This window comes from Pseudophryne corroboree, chromosome 11 (assembly GCF_028390025.1).
Source record: "Pseudophryne corroboree isolate aPseCor3 chromosome 11, aPseCor3.hap2, whole genome shotgun sequence".
Taxonomy (NCBI): domain Eukaryota; kingdom Metazoa; phylum Chordata; class Amphibia; order Anura; family Myobatrachidae; genus Pseudophryne; species Pseudophryne corroboree.
The window spans coordinates 263,812,900-263,835,276 of NC_086454.1; the positions used below are offsets into that span (position 1 = coordinate 263,812,900).

Here is a 22,377-nt window from a genome sequence, read left to right on the forward strand (position 1 = left end):
ACTTCAACGATGAAAATTCTTAGTTCGGACGTGAGTAAATCTACTAAGTTTTGTGCTAAAATACTTAGCACATGCGCACTGCGTACCAGGCGCATGCGCATTTTTGCCTTAATCGCTCCGTTGCGAAAATCGTCAACGAGCAAACAACTTGGAATGACCCTCATTGTTCTGATAGATATTTTTTATTCTGCCATATAGGTTATATATTATGCCTTTATTTTCTTTGATATCAATCTTGCGGTCGATTGATACTATTTTCCATATTTTGTGTTCATGAGTGGAATCTTTATATTGGCTGTATGCAGATTTGTTTTTCAATAAAAACAGAATTTACCAAAAAAATATATGGAAAAGTAATGTCAATATGTGTAAATACTTGGCTTGCCATTTGCTATTTTAGGGAAGACAATTGTCTTGGATAGAGTATCTCTCACTAGCAATCTCTCATAATTCATAGACTGCAGTCTTCAACCAATAGTTTGCAAACTAAAGGGATACCTAATGAGCACTGTACAGATATTGAAGATGCTTGATAGCTCAAAATAGGAACAAAACTGCTGCCACATCACATGTGATATGGCCTCACTGTACAAACTGATAGACCATGAACTAAGATGGTGACTCAATAAACATTGTATGTCATAAAAGTCTACTTTGCACAAAGAACAAATCAACCTCATCACAAAAGCTATAATATTACATTTTTAAACCACAATTACTTCTGGTATGAAGGACAATCATGGGCACACATTTTCAAGCTATCTCTACAAACCTCAGCATTATCCCTGATATCATTTCAAATGCCTAGCAGAAAATGTTCAGACATGGAGAACTTCGAGGGACCAGCCACTGCTCAAAAATAAAAATTCTAATAAAGGAACTGGGACCAGCAACTCCTGAGCAAAGAACTAGACAATAATACAAAAATAAAAAACAAAGCTCAGACAACAGGAACACAACAATTCCTCCTCATCAACCTGTTCAACATCCAACATAAACCACTAGAGACAGTTCTGAAGAGACACTGACATATCCTGAAACAAGATGAAAAACTAAATGATCTAAAAAAAAAAGGTTAAGAACCTAAAGACAACACTTACATCAATCTTAATCCCAACCAAACAAGTCACCCCTTTGACGGCTAAATGAAAAGAACAATGGTTCTTACTATTGCAACAAATGGAAAGCCTGTAAGACCATCAAGAAATCTATGACTAAGCCTACCACAGAACTTGCCACCATCCATATGTGAGGTTCAAACCAAAAAAACATCTGAGCACCTTAGGACTCCCCATAACCATGTAACTCTTTAAACACTTGTGTCCACCTATGAAATACCTGCCCCTAGCAAACAGCCTTTGCGAGATCATTAAATAAACCATGACAGAAGCTCATGACTGGCTCAGGTTACTTGTTCCCGTATTCCTGCTTCCTTGGACTTCTGCCATTTCCTTTGAATGCTGTTTCACCATTTCCATAAATCTGGTCCTATCATCAAACTGCAATATCTGTAAGTGTTAGTGCGTGATTTTATAGTAATAGTAAGTGGGTAATATTGTTCAATATTAATTTACAGGTAAGAATGGGGGGCTATTTAGTTATTATAGCATTTTTGTAGAATGATGGTGAAGGGAAATTGTTAGATGATGTGGGCTATTACATTTGATAGTGCTGTTTGTTTGATGATGTGGGCTATTAAATTTGATAGTGCTGTTTGTTTGATAATGTGGGCTATTACATTTGATAGTGCGGTCATGGTAGTACCAAATAATCTAAGGTGGGGAGATTGAACTTCTGGAATGAGATTGGGGAGAAGGAGGGTTGCATATTAAATGGGTTCGCTATTTATTTAATATTGGGGCTGGTTGTAAATACTATTGATTTAATGTCAGGGCTAGTTGGGGGAAAACAGTAGGCCTATTTAGTAAATTAGGTAAACTGAAAAGAGGTAAGTATATAATATAAGCAAGGAGAGTAAGGAACAAACACACAGTAACTATGCAAAAGCCAAATAGTCAAAGATACAAGAACAGACAGGTAATAACAATAATAAACAGATTAAGATAATGGTACTGGAAAACAGACTAATCAGTCCTACTGCCCTGGGAGACATATCTCTTGGGTTTTCTGCTTAGTATTCCCTTAAGAGATTTTAATTAGGGGTTTTCAGGAGAGCGCTAAGAATGAACTGCGTCAGCACCAGGGACAAGTTACATCTGGTGCTCGTATGGTCTATGCAGAACAGTGTGAGGATACAAATTCCACACCAATTCATGATGAAAAAACAGCAGCCCAGCAGTATATAATGTGAGTGGGAATAAATCTCAGCAGGGTGTAAAAGAATATAAATAAAATACACTAAAACATTACGTAAATTGTATTTTTATTTTTATTCCTATAGTATCATCTTGTTACATAATTTTAAGGTTGGATTAGTTGTAAAATTTACAATGTTTACCTTCTCTAAATTCTATTTAATAGAACTCTACCTGTCCATTTCCCTTTACAAGCCAGAGTAAGCTAGATTTCTTTTGATACGGGCAGGGAGAGCATTCAAGAACAAAACCAGCATGTGACCTACATTCCATCGTTTCATGTAGGGCTGGAAAGTTGGTTCTTTTAACTCAGTGGGGTTCTTGGTGAAGCAAATGATTTTTCCTATAACACATCTAGAATTTATCATGGCAGCTAAAATTCTGTCTTCTTATAGTAAATTAAATATTTACTATTCACCCACATACTGTGTCATTAGTTAATCCCATTTTCCATTTAGAGCTTCTGTCTCTATGCCAAGCTACTCACTAATAAAATTTGAATGTGTCTCTTGATAATTATGCATTTTTTGGCATGTTGTAATGATGACCCACCAATGGGCTTCTTACATTAGATGGACTTTATAGTAAACATATTAATTATAAACATCATCTTATTGGACAAAAAATAAGTACTGTATGTCACTTTACTTAAAACACTGGGGCAGATGTATTAACCTGGAGAAGGCATAAGGAAGTGATAAACCAGTGATATGTGCAAGGTGATAAAGCCACCAGCCAATCAGCTCCAATATGTAAATTAACAGTTAGGATCTGATTGGCTGCTGCGTTATCACCTTGCACATATCACTGGTTTATCACTTCCTTATGCCTTCTCCAGGTTAACACATCTGCCCCTCAGTGCAATATAGAATTACTTATTTTTTACCTTTTCATTAAGTAGAGATGTGCGGTGGGCACTTTCCGGGTTTTGTGTTTTGGTTTTGGATCTGGATCCCCGTTCGTATTTTGGATCTGGATTGGTTTTGCCAAAACCACCCTTTCGTTTTGGTTTTGGATCTGGATGATTTAAAAAAGCATCAAAACATCTAAAATCACAGAATTTGGGGGTAATTTTGATCTTACTGTATTATTAACCTCAATAACATTCATTTCCACTCATTTCCAGTCTGTTCTGAAAACCTCACACCTCACAATATTGTTTTTAGGCAAAAAGGTTGCACCAAGGTCGCCGGATGACTAAGCTAAGCGACCCAAGTGGGCGGCACAAACACCTGGCCCATCTAGGAGTGGCACTGCAGTGACAGACAGGATGGCACTTTTAAAAACTAGGCCCCAAACAGCACATAATGCACAGAAGAAAAATAGATGCAATGAGTTCGCTGAATGACAAAGCTAAGCGACCTAAGTGGGCGGCACAAATACCTGGCCCATCTAGGAGTGGCACGCAGTGGCTGAATGTCGAAAGTGGTCCACAATTTTTCGGGCCACTGACAGCATCTCCTGCACGCCCCTGTCATTTTTCAAAAAATTCTGCACCACCAAATTATTTGTTTGTGCAAAACATGGGACGTGCTGGAATTTGCCCAGATGTAATGCACGCACAATATTGGTGGCATTGTCTGGTATCACAAATCCCCAGGAGAGTCTGAGTGGGGTAAGCCATTGTGCGATGATGTCCCTCAGTTTCCGTAAGAGGTTGTCAGCGGTGTGCCTCTTACGGAATCCGGTGATACACAACGTAGCTTGCCTAGGAGCTAGCTGGCGTTTGTGAGATGCTGCTACTGGTGCCACTGCTGTTGTTGTTGCTGGAGGCAATACATCTACCCAGTGGGCTGTCACAGTCATGTAGTCCTTAGTTTGCCCTGCTCCACTTGTCCGTGGTTAAGTGGACACTGGGTACAACTGCATTTTTCAGTACACTGAGGACACTTTTCTTAATGTCCCTATACAGTCCGGGAATCGCTTTCCTAGTGAAGTGGAATCTAGATGGGATTTGGTACCGTGGACACAGTACCTCCATCAATTGGCTAAATCCCACTGCACTAATGGTGGATACCAGATGCACGTCTAACACCAACATAGCTGTCAAAGGCCTAAGTTATCCGCTTTGCAACAGGATGACTGCTGTCATATTTAATCTTCCTCAAAAAGTACTGATGGACAGTCATTTGCTTAGTTGAAGTAGTACAAGTGGTCTTCCGACTTCCCCTCTGGGATGACGATCGACTCCCAGCAGCAACAACAGCAGCGGCAGCAGCAGCAGTAGGAGGTAGTGGTTCTTGATCTTTCACTATTTTATCCTCCAAATTTTTGTTCTACATTATTTTTCTGGAGTTATATAACAATATGCGGTACAGGAGAGCATACCCCTACACCACACAGGGCAAACACTGTAAAAATTATTTGGATTAAATATTAATAACCCCTTTATTTGGAGTAAATAATATACAGCACAGGACAGCACCACTGGACTTATACGGCAGTACCCTGGACTGGACTTATACGGCAGTACTCCTGGACTTATATGGCAGCAACACTGGACTTATACGGCAGCACCACTGGACTGGACTTATACAGCAGTACCCCTGGACTTATATGGCAGCAACACTGGACTTATACGGCAGCACCACTGGACTGGACTTATACAGCAGCACCACTGGACTGGAGTTATATGGCAGCACCACTGGACTTATACAGCAGTACCGCTGGACTTACACAGCAGTACCCCTGGACATATACGGCAGCACCACTGGACTGGACTTATATGGCAGCACCACTGGACTGGACTTATACAGCAGCATAACTGGACTTCTACGGCAGTGCCGCTAGACTTATATGGCAGTACCCCTGGACTTATATGGCAGTACCCCTGGACTTATACGGCAGCAACACTGGACTTATACGGCAGTACCCCTGGACTTATACGGCAGAACCACTGGACTGGACTTATATGGCAGTACCCCTGGACTTATATGGCAGCACCAATGGGCTGGACTTATGGCAGCACAGGACACCATCACTGGAGTGACTGGACTGATGCAGCACAAGACAGCACCACTGGACTGGACTTATACGGCAGCACCACTGGACTTATAAGGCAGTACCCCTGGACTTATACGGCAGCAACACTGTACTTATACGGCAGCAACACTTGACTTATACGGCAGCACCACTGGACTTATACGGCAGCACCACTGGACTGGACTTATACGGCAGTACCCCTGGACTTTTACGGCAGTACTCCTTGACTTATATGGCAGCACCACTAGACTGGACTTATACGGCAGTACCCCTGAATTTATACGGCAGTACCCCTGGACTTATACGGCAGTACCGCTGGACTTATAAGGCAGCACCACTGGACTGGACTTATACGGCAGCACCACTGGACTGGACTTATACGGTATAACCCCTGGACTTATACGGCAGTACCGCTGGACTTTTACGGTAGCACCACTGGACTGGGCTTATACGGCAGCACCACTGGACTGGACTTATAAGGAACCACCACTGGACTGGACTTATACGGCAGCACCACTGGACTTATGGCAGCACAGGACACCACCACTGGACTTATGGCAGCACAGGACTGATGCAGCACAAGACAGCACCACTGGACTGGACTTATACAGCTGCACTGGACTTATGGCAGCACACGACACCACCACTGGACTTATGGCAGCACAGGACACCACCACTGGACTGATGCAGCACAAGACAGCACCACTGGACTGGACTTGTACAGCAGCACAGGACTTATGGCAGCACAGGACACCACCACTGTGAATGGACTAATGCAGCACAAGACACCACCACTGGACTGATGCAGCACAAGACACCACCACTGGAATTATACAAAATAGCAGGTCGCCACCCCACGCACCACGCCACTTTCCCGCACAGACACTGAGGAGATATGTCCTCTCACTACACTCTTCAGGACTGGAGTGAAAATGGTGGCGATGCGCAGCTCCTTATATGGAATTCAAAACCCTCAAGAATCTGACAGCGGGATGATGATGTTTTGCCTCATTCTGGTTTCCGATTCTGGCAGGAAAACCCGCGCCGGACTCGGATTCGGACTCGGAGCGTGAAGTTCGGAGGGGGATTCGGTTCTCAGGGAACCGAACCCGCTCATCTCTAGTTTTAAGATGGAACATGAAAGTGCAAACAAGCTCTTTAATTAGAAATTTTGAGTGATAGAATTACTTCTCAGGATTATAAGAAATTCCAGCATACACAACTTTCTCATTGCATACCTCCAATCATGACCCTTTCCAGGAGGGACAGAATTGTCTGCTTCTGGACTTCTCTCTTAATTTATGATTGCCGGCACCTGATTTGAACAGGTTAATGGATAAGAAAGGTGTTTCAGCACAGGTGATGGCGATCATGCAGTAAGAGGGAAGTCCAGGAGCAGAGCATTGTGTCCCTCCTGGAGGGGGTCATGTTGGGAGGTATATCACTGTATTTATTCCATTGTACAGATGTTTACGGTCTTTGGGACTTATGTATGGGTAACTCACTAGAATCGCACCCATGCCTGCTGCAGTATCTCAAGACTATTACATAAGGCCCTTTGTCTTTACATTACAATGGAATGAAATGTGTTGCACCAGCATCAACAATCTCTTCTCAGACTGTATTGTAGGAGGTCATACAACTATGGGTGTTTTTAGAATCTTTTTCTGCCAGAAGTACATACCAAAATTACACCTCACCGAACAATTTTTGCATTCTTGCCCTGCATCACTTTATCCGGAATAACTGTTATATTGATCCCCTCAACAACTTAATTAAAGTTTGTTTCTAGATAAAATTGGGTTTGATCGTGATAGTATAATAGACATTCAATTCTTGGGCATTACATGAAAAAATAGGTGGGAGGGATTACAAATTAACTTTTTAAGTATTCTTTCATTGGCATGTTTCATTAAATAGCTTTTACAAGGGAATTAGGGGGGTCATTCTGAGTTGTTCACTCATTGACGATTTTCGCAACGGAGCGATTAAGGCAAAAATGCGCATGCGCATGGTACGCAGTGCGCATGCGGTAAGTATTTCAGCACAAAATTTAGTAGATTTACTCACGTCCGAGTGTGATTGACAGGAAGTGGGTGTTTCTGGGCGGAAACTGGCCGTTTTCTGGGAGTGTGCGGAAAAACGCAGGCATGCCAGGAGAAAACGCGGGAGTGTCTGGAGAAAAGGGGGAGTGGCTGGCCGAATGCAGGGCGTGTTTGTGACGTCAAACCAGGAACGAAACGGCCTGAGCTGATCGCAATCTGTGAGTAGGTCTGGAGCTACTCAGAAACTGCTAAGAATTTTCTATGCGCAATTCTGCTAATCTTTCGTTCGCAATTCTGCTAAACTAAGATACACTCCCAGAGGGCGGTGGCCTAGCGTGTGCAATGCTGCTAAAATCTGCTAGCTAGCGAACAACTCGGAATGACCCCCTATATCCCTTAATCCAGGCAATCCAGCTGCTGTGTGACTACACATCCCAGCATGCCCATTTTCACATCGGTGCATGCTAAAACTGTGGCAGGGCATGCTAGAATATGTAGTTCATCAGCACCTGGAGGCGGCTTATTACCCACCCAACTTAATCTAATCTGTGACTTCCCCTACAGTTCTCTCTTGTCTACACTTCCAAATCTTACACCATTCAGATTAATTGCTGCCTCTAGGGCATCTAGAGGGGGGACAGGGGGTAGCATGTACTAATTGCCTTGGTCTCACATTGTCATTGCAGCAGCGCTTATAGTGTTTTTAATTGTTTTTCTTTCTAAACGGTCATAGTTATTCCTCCTGGAATTTGCCCATGTTCCCTGTCTCTCCCGGGCCCGCAGTTTGTCTCAGTGGACCTGGATGGCTTCAGTACAATATTAAAACCCACTTCAGGCATTGGCATTACTGGGGTGGGGGTGGGTGTCACATGGTCCATTTGGAGCAATGGGTGACACCGGTCCCAGTGATGCCACCTATTGTAGCTGGTAGTTCCCTTTTTAGACAACCTGTATTTAACAATGTTTGTATAATTCAGTTAACCAAGTATGAATTTTTTTTATTTCCGCTGTACAATTTCTAAATGTTGTCAGGTTGTGTCGAACACACTACTATTATTGCTTGGCCTCAGTAGCCGAGAATACTTATCAAAGTGACTGTGATAAAGCAGTGGTAAGGTCTAGGAGTATGGCATTTGCCGTATCCCCTGCTATTATTGTGTGTGTGTGTGTGTGTGTGTGTGTGTGTGTGTGTGTGTGTTTATGTATATATATATATATATATATATATATATAAAAGGGGGTGCTTTCACCCACTATTTACCTAGAGTATTTATTTTACATTTGTTGAGGTATGTGGAAGGTCAGGCCAAGGCGAAACTTATGGCTAAGCTATGGACAGCCAGGTCTACTAAAAGGGGGTGACAATTACTGAACATTACACCAGTATCCTCATAGAACTGCCTGTTTCTGTGTTTACATTACATTATTCCTGCAGTAAGATATTTCCATTAACAACTGTGGGTCTAGGATGGACTTCATCCTAGGGTTCTGAAGGAGCTAAATACTAAAATAGCTAGGTCACTGTATATGATTTTCACTGATTCACTTGCATCAGGCATGGTACCAAAGGATTGGCATATAGCAGAGGTAGTCCCAATATTTAAAAAGGGCATTAAATTCCATCCTGGTAACTGTAGACCGGTTAGTCTGACATCAATAGTGGAGAAACTTTTGGAAAGAATACTAAGGGATGGCATACAGGAGTACTTGGAGAACTCCCATGCTATTAATAAGAATAAACACGCAAATTACCAATTAAATGGGGAAAATATAGGGGAAACGGTATTAAAAAAAAGTATTTGGGGGTGTGCATTGATAGTAGATTTAGCAGCAGTACACAATGTCAAAGTACAGCAACAAAGGCAAATAAGGGAGGAGAATGGGTTGGAGACACTGGACTATGAGGAGAGGCTCTCTAGGTTAGATATGTTTAGACTAGAAATGAGATGACTAAGAGAAGATATGATTAATATTTACAAATATATAAAGGGGCAATATGTGGAGCTATCAGGTAATTTGTTTATTAAGAGACCTCTACACAAAACGAGCACTACCCACTAAGGCTAAGGCTTGAGGAGAGTAAATTTCATACTCAGCGCAGGAAGGGATTCTTCACTGTAAGGGCAATACAAATATGGAATTCACTGCCATAGAAGGTTGTAATGGTGGACTTAGTCAATACGTTTAAAAGATATCCGAGGATATTGCCTAAAATAGGGAATATAATCTTTTTTCAACCTCACCAACTATGCTACAAAGTGGCAGATATATTAAGCCTGGAGAAGTGATAAAGCAGTGATAAATGCAAGGTGATAATGCACCAGCCAGTCAGCTCCTAACTGTCAATTTACATATAGGAGCTGATTGGCTGGTGCGTTATCACCTTGCACTTATCACTGCTTTATCACTTCTCCAAGCTTAATACATCTGCCCCTATGTTACTAATTCAGCATGGATCGCTGCTCCAACAGGGTTCACATGCTGAAGCCCTCTGCAGTGTGCACGCGTGTGCGCACACAGTGAGATGTGACAGCATCTCACATGTGTGAACGCCTCTGCTTGATTGACAGGCAGAGGCTTTCGCGGGGCTGGAGGGGGCGTTGCGGCAGCGTATTATGCCAGCGGTCCGGACAATGTAGGCATGTCCGGCCCGTTTCTGGGGCGGGCCGCATTGGCTGCGTGAGGTCATACGCAGCCTCTGCAAGCCTATACATAGCGATTAGCCATCTGCATTCACAGCTAGGCTACGTAGGCAGGGGGCAACCCTAAACATGCAAGAGCATCGCCACTGTGCAATGCACTCGCATGTTTGCGGGGGAGTGGGGCAGGACCTGGCATGCGGGGCGAACTTGCCCTGTGCTGGGCGTCCTCCCGCATGTCAGCATAAAGAGTTGTAGGAGTACGTTTTTTTGCACGTCTACAACTAATACTGAATTAGGCCCAGTGTGCACTGACTACAATGGTTTCATCATGTAATATCTATATCTTAGACAATGAAAAAAAATAAAAAAAATAAAATATATATAAAGGTCTTGATGAAAAGTACAGTAAAAGCCAAACAGATTAATCAAAGATTTAGTATCATTTGTAAGATGACACACATAAATGACACTTGTCTGAATAACCCTGTACTCGCCAGACATCACAGATAAGTTGTCATTTGAATGATCCATAGTGGTAACAACTGTCTGACAATATGGTGTCATTAATGTGCTTGTCAAAGAAAACTGTTTTAGAATTTGATCATTTCCCTCGCACCATATGGTCCACAGATCACAAACTCCTTGCTTGCTGCTACCCAATCAATCATTTATTTTACACCCTCGGATGATAACGTAGTTATGTCCTTTCTATCCATTAAACGGCTGGAAATTGTGACACGGAACAGGACAATTGGGGTCATTCCGAGTTTTTCGCTAGCTGCTTTCATTCGCTGCGCAGCGATCAGGCAAAAAAATGGCACTTCTGCGCATGCGTATGCGGCGCAATGTGCACGCACGTCGTACTATTACAACGAACGATGTAGTTTCACACAAGGTCTAGCAAAGCATTTCAGACGCACTGCTGACCGCAGAGTGATTGACAGGAAGAGGGCGTTTCTGGGTGTCAACTGACCGTTTTCAGGGAGTGTTTGAAAAAACGCAGGCGTGCCAGGAAAAACGCAGGCGTGGCTGGGCGAACGCAGGGCGTGTTCATGACGTCAAAACAGGAACTGAATAGTCTGAAGTGATCACAAGCGCTGAGTAGGTCTGGAGCTACTCTGAAACTGCACAAAAATATTTTGTAGCCGCTCTGCAATCCTTTCGTTCGCACTTCTGCTAAGCTAAAATACACTCCCAGTGGGAGGCGGCATAGTGTTTGCACGGCTGCTAAAAACTGCTAGCGAGCGAACAACTCGGAATGACCCCCAATATTTCTCCCAGCACGGCTTATTGCTGGGTCGGCTTATTGCTGTGTCAATTACATCACAGCGTCACTTGCGGAGGCAGCGCTTGGAGATGACATCAACATGACCCGGGTTGAAGCACTGTTCAACCCTGGTCACTACCTGAGTTTAAATTAGTGATGAGCACCGGAAATTTTTCGGGTTTTGTGTTTTGGTTTTGGGTTCGGTTCCGCGGCCGTGTTTTGGGTTCGAACGCATTTTGGCAAAACCTCACCAAATTTTTTTTGTCGGATTCGGGTGTGTTTTGGATTCGTTTTTTTTTTTCAAAAAACCCTAAAAAACAGCTTAAATCATAGAATTTGGGGGTCATTTTGATCCCAAAGTATTATTAACCTCAATAACCATTATTTCCACTCATTTTCAGTCTATTCTGAACACCTCACACCTCACAATATTATTTTTAGTCCTAAAATTTGCACCGAGGTCGCTGGATGACTAAGCTCAGCGACCCAAGTGGCCGACACAAACACCTGGCCCATCTAGGAGTGGCACTGCAGTGTCACGCAGGATGGCCCTTCCAAAAAACACTCCCCAAACAGCACATGACGCAAAGAAAAAAAGAGGCGCAATGAGGTAGCTGTGTGAGTAAGATAAGCGACCCAAGTGGCCGACACAAACACCTGGCCCATCTAGGAGTGGCACTGCAGTGTCACGCAGGATGTCCCTTCCACAAAACACCCACCAAACAGCACATGACGCAAAGAAAAATGAAAGAAAAAAGAGGTGCAAGATGGAATTGTCCTTGGGCCCTCCCACCCACCCTTATGTTGTATAAACAGGACATGCACACTTTAACCAACCCATCATTTCAGTGACAGGGTCTGCCACACGACTGTGACTGAAATGACGGGTTGGTTTGGACCCTCACCAAAAAAGAAGCAATTAATCTCTCCTTGCACAAACTGGCTCTACAGAGGCAAGATGTCCACCTCATCATCATCCTCCGATATATCACCGTGTACATCCCCATCCTCACAGATTATCAATTCGTCCCCACTGGAATCCACCATCTCAGCTCCCTGTGTACTTTGTGGAGGCAATTGCTGCTGGTCAATGTCTCCACGGAGGAATTGATTATAATTCATTTTAATGAACATCATCTTCTCCACATTTTCTGGATGTAACCTCGTACGCCGATTGCTGACAAGGTGAGCGGCGGCACTAAACACTCTTTCGGAGTACACACTTGTGGGAGGGCAACTTAGGTAGAATAAAGCCAGTTTGTGCAAGGGCCTCCAAATTGCCTCTTTTTCCTGCCAGTATAAGTACGGACTGTCTGACGTGCCTACTTGGATGCGGTCACTCATATAATCCTCCACCATTCTTTCAATGGGGAGAGAATCATATGCAGTGACAGTAGACGACATGTCCGTAATCGTTGTCAGGTCCTTCAGTCCGGACCAGATGTCAGCATCAGCAGTCGCTCCAGACTGCCCTGCATCACCGCAGGCGGGTGGGCTCGGAATTCTGAGCCTTTTCCTCGCACCCCCAGTTGCGGGAGAATGTGAAGGAGGAGATGTTGACAGGTCGCGTTCCGCTTGACCTGACAATTTTGTCACCAGCAGTTCTTTGAACCCCAGCAGACTTGTGTCTGCCGGAAAGAGAGATCCAAGGTAGGTTTTAAATCTAGGATTGAGCACGGTGGCCAAAATGTAGTGCTCTGATTTCAACAGATTGACCACCCGTGAATCCTTGTTAAGCGAATTAAGGGCTCCATCCACAAGTCCCACATGCCTAGCGGAATCGCTCTGTGTTAGCTCCTCCTTCAATGTCTCCAGCTTCTTCTGCAAAAGCCTGATGAGGGGAATGACCTGACTCAGGCTGGCAGTGTCTGAACTGACTTCACGTGTGGCAAGTTCAAAAGGTTGCAGAACCTTGCACAACGTTGAAATCATTCTCCACTGCGCTTGAGACAGGTGCATTCCACCTCCTATATCGTGCTCAGTTGTATAGGCTTGAATAGCCTTTTGCTGCTCCTCCAACCTCTGAAGCATATAGAGGGTTGAATTCCACCTCGTTACCACTTCTTGCTTCAGATGATGGCAGGGCAGGTTCAGGCGTTTTTGGTGGTGCTGCAGTATTCTGTACGTGGTGCCTGTACGCCGAAAGTGTCCCGCAATTCTTCTGGCCACCGACAGCATCTCTTGCACGCCCCTCTCGTTTTTTAAATAATTCTGCACCACCAAATTCAAGGTATGTGCAAAACATGGGACGTGCTGGAATTTGCCCAGATTTAATGCACACACAATATTGCTGGCGTTGACCGATGCCACAAATCCACAGGAGAGTCCAATTGGGGTAAGCCACTCTGCGATGATCTTCCTCAGTTGCCGTAAGAGGTTTTTAGCTGTGTGCGTATTCTGGAAAGCGGTGATACAAAGCGTAGCCTGCCTAGGAAAGAGTTGGCGTTTGCGAGATGCTGCTACTGGTGCCGCCGCTGCTGTTCTTGCGGCGGGAGTCCATACATCTACCCAGTGGGCTGTCACAGTCATATAGTCCTGAGCCTGCCCTGCTCCACTTGTCCACATGTCCGTGGTTAAGTGGACATTGGGTACAACTGCATTTTTTAGGACACTGGTGAGTCTTTTTCTGAGGTCTGTGTACATTTTCGGTATCGCCTGCCTAGAGAAATGGAACCTAGATGGTATTTGGTACCGGGGACACAGTACCTCCAACAAGTCTCTAGTTGGCTCTGCAGTAATGATGGATACCGGAACCACGTTTCTCACCGCCCAGGATGCCAAGGCCTCAGTTATCCGCTTTGCAGCAGGATGACTGCTGTGATATTTCATCTTCCTCGCAAAGGACTGTTGGACAGTCAATTGCTTGGTGGAAGTAGTAAAAGTGGTCTTACGAGTACGACTTCCCCTCTGGGATGACCATCGACTCCCAGCAGCAACAACAGCAGCGCCAGCAGCAGTAGGCATTACACTCAAGGATGCATCGGAGGAATCCCAGGCAGGAGAGGACTCGTCAGAATTGCCAGTGACATGGCCTGCAGGACTATTGGCATTCCTGGGGAAGGAGGAAATTGACACTGAGGGAGTTGGTGGGGTGGTTTGCGTGAGCTTGGTTACAAGAGGAAGGGATTTACTGGTCAGTGGACTGCTTCCGCTGTCGCCCAAAGTTTTTGAACTTGTCACTGACTTATGATGAATGCGCTGCAGGTGACGTATAAGGGAGGATGTTCCGAGGTGGTTAACGTCCTTACCCCTACTTATTACAGCTTGACAAAGGCAACACACGGCTTGACAAATGTTGTCCGCATTTCTGTTGAAATACTGCCAGCTTGAGTCTTTTCATTTTTCTAGCGAGAGGCTGAGTGCTTCCATCCTCATGTGAAGCTGAACCACTAGCCATGAACATAGGCCAGGGCCTCAGCCGTTCCTTGCCACTCCGTGTGGTAAATGGCATATTGGCAAGTTTACGCTTCTCCGACGACAATTTTATTTTAGATTTTTGAGTCCTTTTTTTACTGATATTTGGTGTTTTGGATTTTACATGCTCTGTACTATGACATTGGGCATCGGCCTTGGCAGACGACGTTGCTGGCATTTCATCGTCTCGGCCATGACTAGTGGCAGCAGCTTCAGCACGAGGTGGAAGTCGATCTTGATCTTTCCCTATTTTTGGAACCTCAACATTTTTGTTCTCCATATTTTAATAGGCACAACTAAAAGGCACCTCAGGTAAACAATGGAGATGGATGGATACTAGTATACTTATGGATGGACGAGCGACTGCCGACACAGAGGTAGCTACAGCCGTGGACTACCGTACTGCGTCTGCTGCTAATATAGACTGGATGATAATGATATAAAAAATATATATATATCACTACTGCAGCCGGACAGGTATATATTATATAACGACGGACCTGCTGGACACTGTCAGCACTGCAGACTCCTAAAGTAAGCTACTAGTATCAAGAAGATAGAAAAAAAAAAACACCACAGGTAGGTGGTATACAATTATGGATGGACGAGCGTCTGCCGACACAGAGGTAGCTACAGCCGTGGACTACTGTACTGCGTCTGCTGCTAATATAGACTGGATGATAATGATATAAAAAATATATATATATCACTACTGCAGCCGGACAGGTATATATTATATAATGACGGACCTGCTGGACACTGTCAGCACTGCAGACTCCTAAAGTAAGCTACTAGTATCAAGAAGATAGAAAAAAAAAAACACCACAGGTAGGTGGTATACAATTATGGATGGACGAGCGACTGCCGACACAGAGGTAGCTACAGCCGTGGACTACCGTACTGCGTCTGCTGCTAATATAGACTGGATGATAATGATATAAAAAATATATATATATCACTACTGCAGCCGGACAGGTATATATTATATAATGACGGACCTGCTGGACACTGTCAGCACTGCAGACTCCTAAAGTAAGCTACTAGTATCAAGAAGATAGAAAAAAAAAACACCACAGGTAGGTGGTATACAATTATGGATGGACGAGCTACTGCCGACACAGAGGTAGCTACAGCCGTGGACTACCGTACTGCGTCTGCTGCTAATATAGACTGGATGATAATGATATAAAAAATATATATATATCACTACTGCAGCCGGACAGGTATATATTATATAATGACGGACCTGCTGGACACTGTCAGCAGCACTGCAGACTCCTAAAGTAAGCTACTAGTAGTATCAAGAAGATAGAAAAGAAAAAAAACACCACAGGTAGGTGGTATACAATTATGGATGGACGAGCGACTGCAGACACAGAGGTAGCTACAGCCGTGGACTACCGTACTGCGTCTGCTGCTAATATAGACTGGATGATAATGATATAAAAAATATATATATATCACTACTGCAGCCGGACAGGTATATATTATATAATGACGGACCTGCTGGACACTGTCAGCAGCACTGCAGACTCCTAAAGTAAGCTACTAGTAGTATCAAGAAGATAGAATAAAAAAAAACACCACAGGTAGGTGGTATACAATTATGGATGGACGAGCGACTGCCGACACAGAGGTAGCTACAGCCGTGGACTACCGTACTGCGTCTGCTGCTAATATAGACTGGATGATAATGATATAAAAAATATATATATATCACTACTGCAGCCGGACAGGTATATATTATAATGACGGACCTGCTGGACACTGTCAGCACTGCAGACTCCTAAAGTAAGCTACTAGTATCAAGAAGATAGAAAAAAAAAAAACACCACAGGTAGGTGGTATACAATTATGGATGGACGAGCGACTGCCGACACAGAGGTAGCTACAGCCGTGGACTACCGTACTGCGTCTGCTGCTAATATAGACTGGATGATAATGATATAAAAAATATATATATATATCACTACTGCAGCCGGACAGGTATATATTATATAATTAATGACGGACCTGCTGGACACTGTCAGCAGAATGCGTTTATAGAATAAAAACACCACACGACGAGTGTTTAACTTTTTCAGGCAGACAATCACAATATACTGGTGGTCAGACAGTGGTCACTGGTCAGTCACACTGGCAGTGGCACTCTGGCAGCAAAAGTGTGCACTGTTAAATAATATGTACTCCTGCTACTGCTCCCCAGTCTCCCCCACAATTAAGCTGTGTGAGCACTGAGCACTCAGCACAGTCAGATATACATAGATGATGCAGCACACTGAGGCTGAGCACAGATATGGTATACTGTTACTGTGTCACTGTGTATCGTTTTTTTCAGGCAGAGAACGGATTATATTAAATAATAATATAATAAAACTGCACTGGTGGTCACTGGTCAGTCACTAGTAAACTCTGCACTCTCTGAGTACTCCTAAGCTCCAGTAAATCAAGTGTCTCACTCTCACTCTCTCTCTTCTAATCTAAATGGAGAGGACGCCAGCCATGTCCTCTCCCTATGAATCTCAATGCACGTGTGAAAATGGCGGCGACGCGCGGCTCCTTATATAGAATCCGAGTCTCGCGATAGAATACGAGCCTCGCGAGAATCCGACAGCGGGATGATGACGTTCGGGCGCGCTCGGGTTAGCCGAGCAAGGCGGGAAGAACCGAGTCTGCCTCGGATCCGTGTAAAAAGGCTGAAGTTCGGGGGGGTTCGGATTCCGAGGAACCGAACCCGCTCATCACTAGTTTAAATATCAGATTGCTTGACCTGGGATATTTCAACTGGCCCCTTTTAGACTGTGCTGCAACCCAAGTTGCTGCGCGTTCACGTGCAATAACCCGGGTTATTGCTGGCGGTCTGAAAACGGTATAACAAATGGTTAAATAATAAGAACATTATTATGATAGACCTTTCAACATATATTAGTTTGCAAACAGTGAATAATATAGAACAGAAAATATACTGTTTATTACATGTTCAATAATTATTTTTTTAAAGCTGAAAGCACAGGCTGACAAACTATTTTTTTTTTAAATCATTTAAAGTCATTATAAAATATATAGTATATATTTTTTTGTTTCTATCATTAGGGTTTGATATGTTTTATCGACATTCATCATATCGACATGAGAGTTTCAGCATGGTTCTCTGCTGACCATGTTAACATTCAGCATGTTGACACTAATACATGTTGACATGCTCAGAATGTCAACAATACAGTAGGTCCCGGCAGTGCGGCAATCACTTATCTTTGTTCAGCTACAGCGGTGCAGCACTGTCTTCCAGGTCCGGCCATGTTAGATGTTGAGAAGTTCTGGACCAAACCCACTGTAGCCGAATCCTAATGTCAGCATTCTGCAGAAAGTCGGCATTTCATGGAACATATTGACATTTCAACAATGTCCACATCATAAGTGTCAACATTCTGGTTTCGACATTACACCTGTCGATATGGTGACTGCATCCCCATCAATATAGTAAAGTAGCATTGTTTTTTTATATACATTTTTATCTTTTCCTGTTTTGTTTTCTCATACTGTATACATATTTGGTTGCATTTTTCTTTCATTCAACTTGGTTTTAAAGGGTTTTTGCCCTTCAGACTGTTATTTATTACAGCAACATCTAGAATCCATCTGTACTTCTCAATTGTGATTTTACTTTGTTTCCTGTGCCCTTGGACACGCAAAGTTGCAGCTGTTCCCAATACATAGAGTTCAGCAGATCTGTGTCATATCCTAGAGCAAGGGTAAAGTAGGGTACCTCAGCTGCTATGGGACTACACAACCCATCCCTGGATGTATAGTCCAACAGATCCTGGAGTGTCACACGTTACCTACCCCTGTCCTACTGCAATTAATAAAATCATAAATGAAAAGCAAAGAAGTGAGAAAGATAAAGCAATAGGGCATGAAACAAATCTTTTTAAATTGAAAAAAATAATCTTTAATGTATGTAGGGATAAACTGTGTGCATTAGATGAATTACTACTTCCTGTTTTAATTATAGTCTTTATCCCCAAGCTTTGTCAACATAGACAGAAGAAAAGAAAGTAAGAAAGGAAAGAACAGGAACGATGATGACTGCTGCAAATTACGAAACATACAGAGTTCCATCAAGATGTGCAGATGTTCTATACGTAAGAAAATTGCAGAGACTAAGGGCTTCAATTGAAATCGAAAACTGCCGTCTGTCGAAAAGACGGCAATTTTCTACTTTTTAAGGTCGAATCCTAATTTGACCTATTCAATATTTTGCAAAATTTTTCAACAAGTCGATAAATTCGACTTGTCAAAAAGCACGTGGATTGGCGGAATAGCTGCCGATCCACGTGTTGATGTCGAAAACAGGCCAAATCCGACAGGTTTTGGCCCCCTTTTTCGACCATCTCAGTCCGACATCAAAATGATGTCAGACTGAGATGCGGACCCAGAGGAGGCGAGGGGTGGGGGGAGCCGCAAGGAGACGGGGGGACAGCCGGCAGGCATACAGGGAGATCAGCGCTACAGTAGCGCTGCAGCTGGATGTCACTCACGCACCCGACCTCACGGCAGCTTCCACCCGGCTCCAGCACGCTGCTGGAGCCGGGTGGAAGCTGCCGTGAGGTCGGGCGGCTGAGTGACATCCTGCTGCAGCGCTATCTCCCTGTATGCCCGCCGGCTGTCCCCCCGCGGCTCGCCCTCCCCCCCCCCCCCCCCTCTCCTCCTCTGGGTCCCATCTAAATTCGACTTGAAAAAGTCAAATTTTAGATGGGATTGAATAGGGGTTGTCAGATCCATTCCGACAAATACATGTCGGAATGGATCCGACTTTAATTGAATATACCCCTAAGAGACTGATTTGGATTTCCATCTGGGGTTTATAAGGATCATCCCTGCACTAAAAGGGGTGAATGCTCTAGAAATCTTCTCTGAAGTCTGTCCCCTTCCTTGCTACCAGTCATCAATGCAATGTCAAATATCTGTCCCTTTCTTGTCCTCCCGTTCCCTCCCTTTCTATTTCATCTTCAGTCAGCCTCTGCACTACACATTTGCTGATGCAGACTGGCTAAGTAAGTACGTAAGTAAGTGGGGTGGTATAGTAGTGTTAACTGGGGGTATATTAAAATTATATGTGGGTGAATGAATGTCAACTGATGATGGTGTTGATGGGTGTAGTAATGATATGTGGGGCATCAAGTAATGTTCTGTATGGGCTGGTGTCGTTGTGTATTATGTTGAAGGTGTAGTACTGTTACATGGTGTTTAGTGGTATTGTCGGGTCCCAGAACTAAGGGCTAGTGGCCAAGCTGTGGGAGCATGGCCACGCCCCATTGTGAATATCTGGGCTTTCTTTACATTCTGCGCCTTCTGCTGAAGAGAGCACCTTCTCTGCAGCCTGGGTCCCTGTACAGACCGGGCCCAGATACCAGCTTGCCCCCTTTCTGTGACCCTGATAATAAGGCCATTTGGGAGCTTATTTTTGCTGGTGTATTAATGCAACTAAGAAGCACCTATACCAATGCTAATATATTATATACCTCCAGCCATCAGACTTTGACACCTGAAGACTTACACTCAGAGGACCAGATGTGCAGGAGATTGCTGGATTAAGGCAGAGGCAGGCAGCAGTTGGTAGTTGTAACATAAATTAGGGCTAATTCAATTGACCACAAGTTCATGAAGGCTGTATGCTGCACTTACAGAACCACCGGACTCTGGGATTTGCGATGGCAACTCGTCCCCTTCACAGTTCATTGGATTGATCTCATAGAATGCTTTTTCACCAATGGTTATCAATGGTAGGCAGTATAAGCCTCAAGTATCAATCAGTTTTAGTTCTTATAACTAGTTATAGAAAAGTAGAAATCAACTAAATAATTTCAGAGATGAATAAAATAAGTAATTAAAGACTTGATCAACTTATACAAATTTGCTTATCTATATTTTCTTTCTGTTCCCATCAACCTTATTCACACAAAGATGGTATTTTCTATATCTAAACTCAGAAAGAAGAGAGAGCCATTCTTTTGGAGTAGAATCATCAAAAAACACACTTATATTATTAACATAAAACACTAGATGCATACAAAACAATGGAAATCCAATTAGAGAGACGATATAAGCTTACGCCTGCTCCACAGTTTCATGGGTATCCTTCCAATCTTGTGACATTTCACACAAAGTGTGAGTAGGCAGCACTTGGGAATAATAAACAATATTAACAGGAAATGTTTCAGTCCTTTATCAGCACTTTCATAAGAGATGTATAGAATTTTTGCTTAAAATTCTTATCAAGTACTATTAATAATAATAATAATAATAATAATAATACTTCTTAAGGTGTCATACCACCCTACTTCTGAAGGCTGTAAGTCGGTACTCCAAGCATGGCAAAGTCGCGTGCCGCCAAAAAGGGGGCATGACCTGTTGGAAAGGGGGTGTGGCCTAATGTGAATGACACGACCACGATCCACGCCTCCCATTTTTGTCACAGTTGGGGCGCACCCAGCACTCTGTGAGCTGCTGGCCATGCCCCCAGTCCCTCTGGCTCACTGGAATAGACGCTGTGCGCGTGCGCACAGCGTCTATTTTCCGCTGCTCTGCTCTGAACTGAGCAGAGCAGCGAGTGATAGGGAGCCTCCCAACTGCCCCCCCACCCACCGCCACAGCACACTGTGGCCCGTGGGAGGGACAGTGGGACAGACCAAAAAAAACGGGACTGTCCCGTGGAAATCGGGACAGTTGGGAGGTATGAGGTGTTATTAATATTTGTTAAACAACACAGAGCTATCACCAAACCCAGTGTGCAAAATATAGTCCCTCCAAAAAGGCTATGGCCTTGCGGGAAGGGGAGTGGCCTAATGCCCCCACCCCCTGTTTTCATCATTCTCAGATATGCTGGCCTTTCCCTGGAATCTTTGGCTGCTCTCCTGGCTCATTCTCAGTGGGAGATTGTATCACAATGCAGCACCAGGCTCCTCTGTAGTGACAGGGAGCCAACATTTTGGCATCACCCCCATCTGAAGGTGACACCTGGGTGTGGTTTGCACCCCCCACACCCCAAGAATGATGCCTGTGATACAGCAAAATAAAGGTGTGTGTTTTTTCTACATGTATGTATTATGTATGTAAAATAAAGCTGATTCTGATTCTGATGTATATATATTGTGATAGAAGCACTGGTGAAGTGATAAATGGGAGATATGTTTGTCCAAAGTTTCTGGTCTATGTATTTTAAACCACCAGGAAATGTCTGTTTCTGCTAAACAGACTTGAGAGAGTTTGGGCTTTTACTAAAATCCAGATAAGGGGTCCTGGGAGTATGGATATGACAGAGAAGAGAGGGATCCACCTATATAGCCCATTTCAGGGTTTTAGTCCTTTAGCCTGAGAGCAGGCTAATTAATGGCTGCATTTGTAAGAGGCTTATATGAAATGTGTCAGGGCTTGGGTCAGGGTCTCACTACCTGGGGAAACAGGCAGCAAGCCTGTTATGAGACGTGGTGATTTACTGACTGTACGTACTGTGCATATACCTGTGTTTGTGGTAGCGATATTAGGTCCTATCACTTTCAGAAAGGGAATTTATGATGTTTAGTTAGTGCCCAGATGGGCTAGGAATTATTTTATGTTTTATTCTGCACAATAAAACTAGCCACGGCTAGATAGCACGAAAATCCCTGGATTGGTGTGCTGTTTTTCTGGCCACTGTGTGTTTGGAGGTGCCC

The 22,377-nt window shown here is 43.8% G+C and overlaps 1 long non-coding RNA gene across 1 annotated transcript in view; it reads left to right on the plus strand.

The window, feature by feature from the left end:
• LOC134970150 (uncharacterized) overlaps positions 1 to 21,188 on the plus strand; it is a 207,725-nt gene extending 186,537 nt beyond the window's left edge. The window contains exons 2-3 of the long non-coding RNA XR_010189694.1: positions 18,692 to 18,807; positions 20,194 to 21,188. This is a non-coding gene — a long non-coding RNA (uncharacterized LOC134970150). The remainder of the gene's footprint in view (positions 1 to 18,691; positions 18,808 to 20,193) is intronic.
• Positions 21,189 to 22,377: the final 1,189 nt, after the last annotated feature.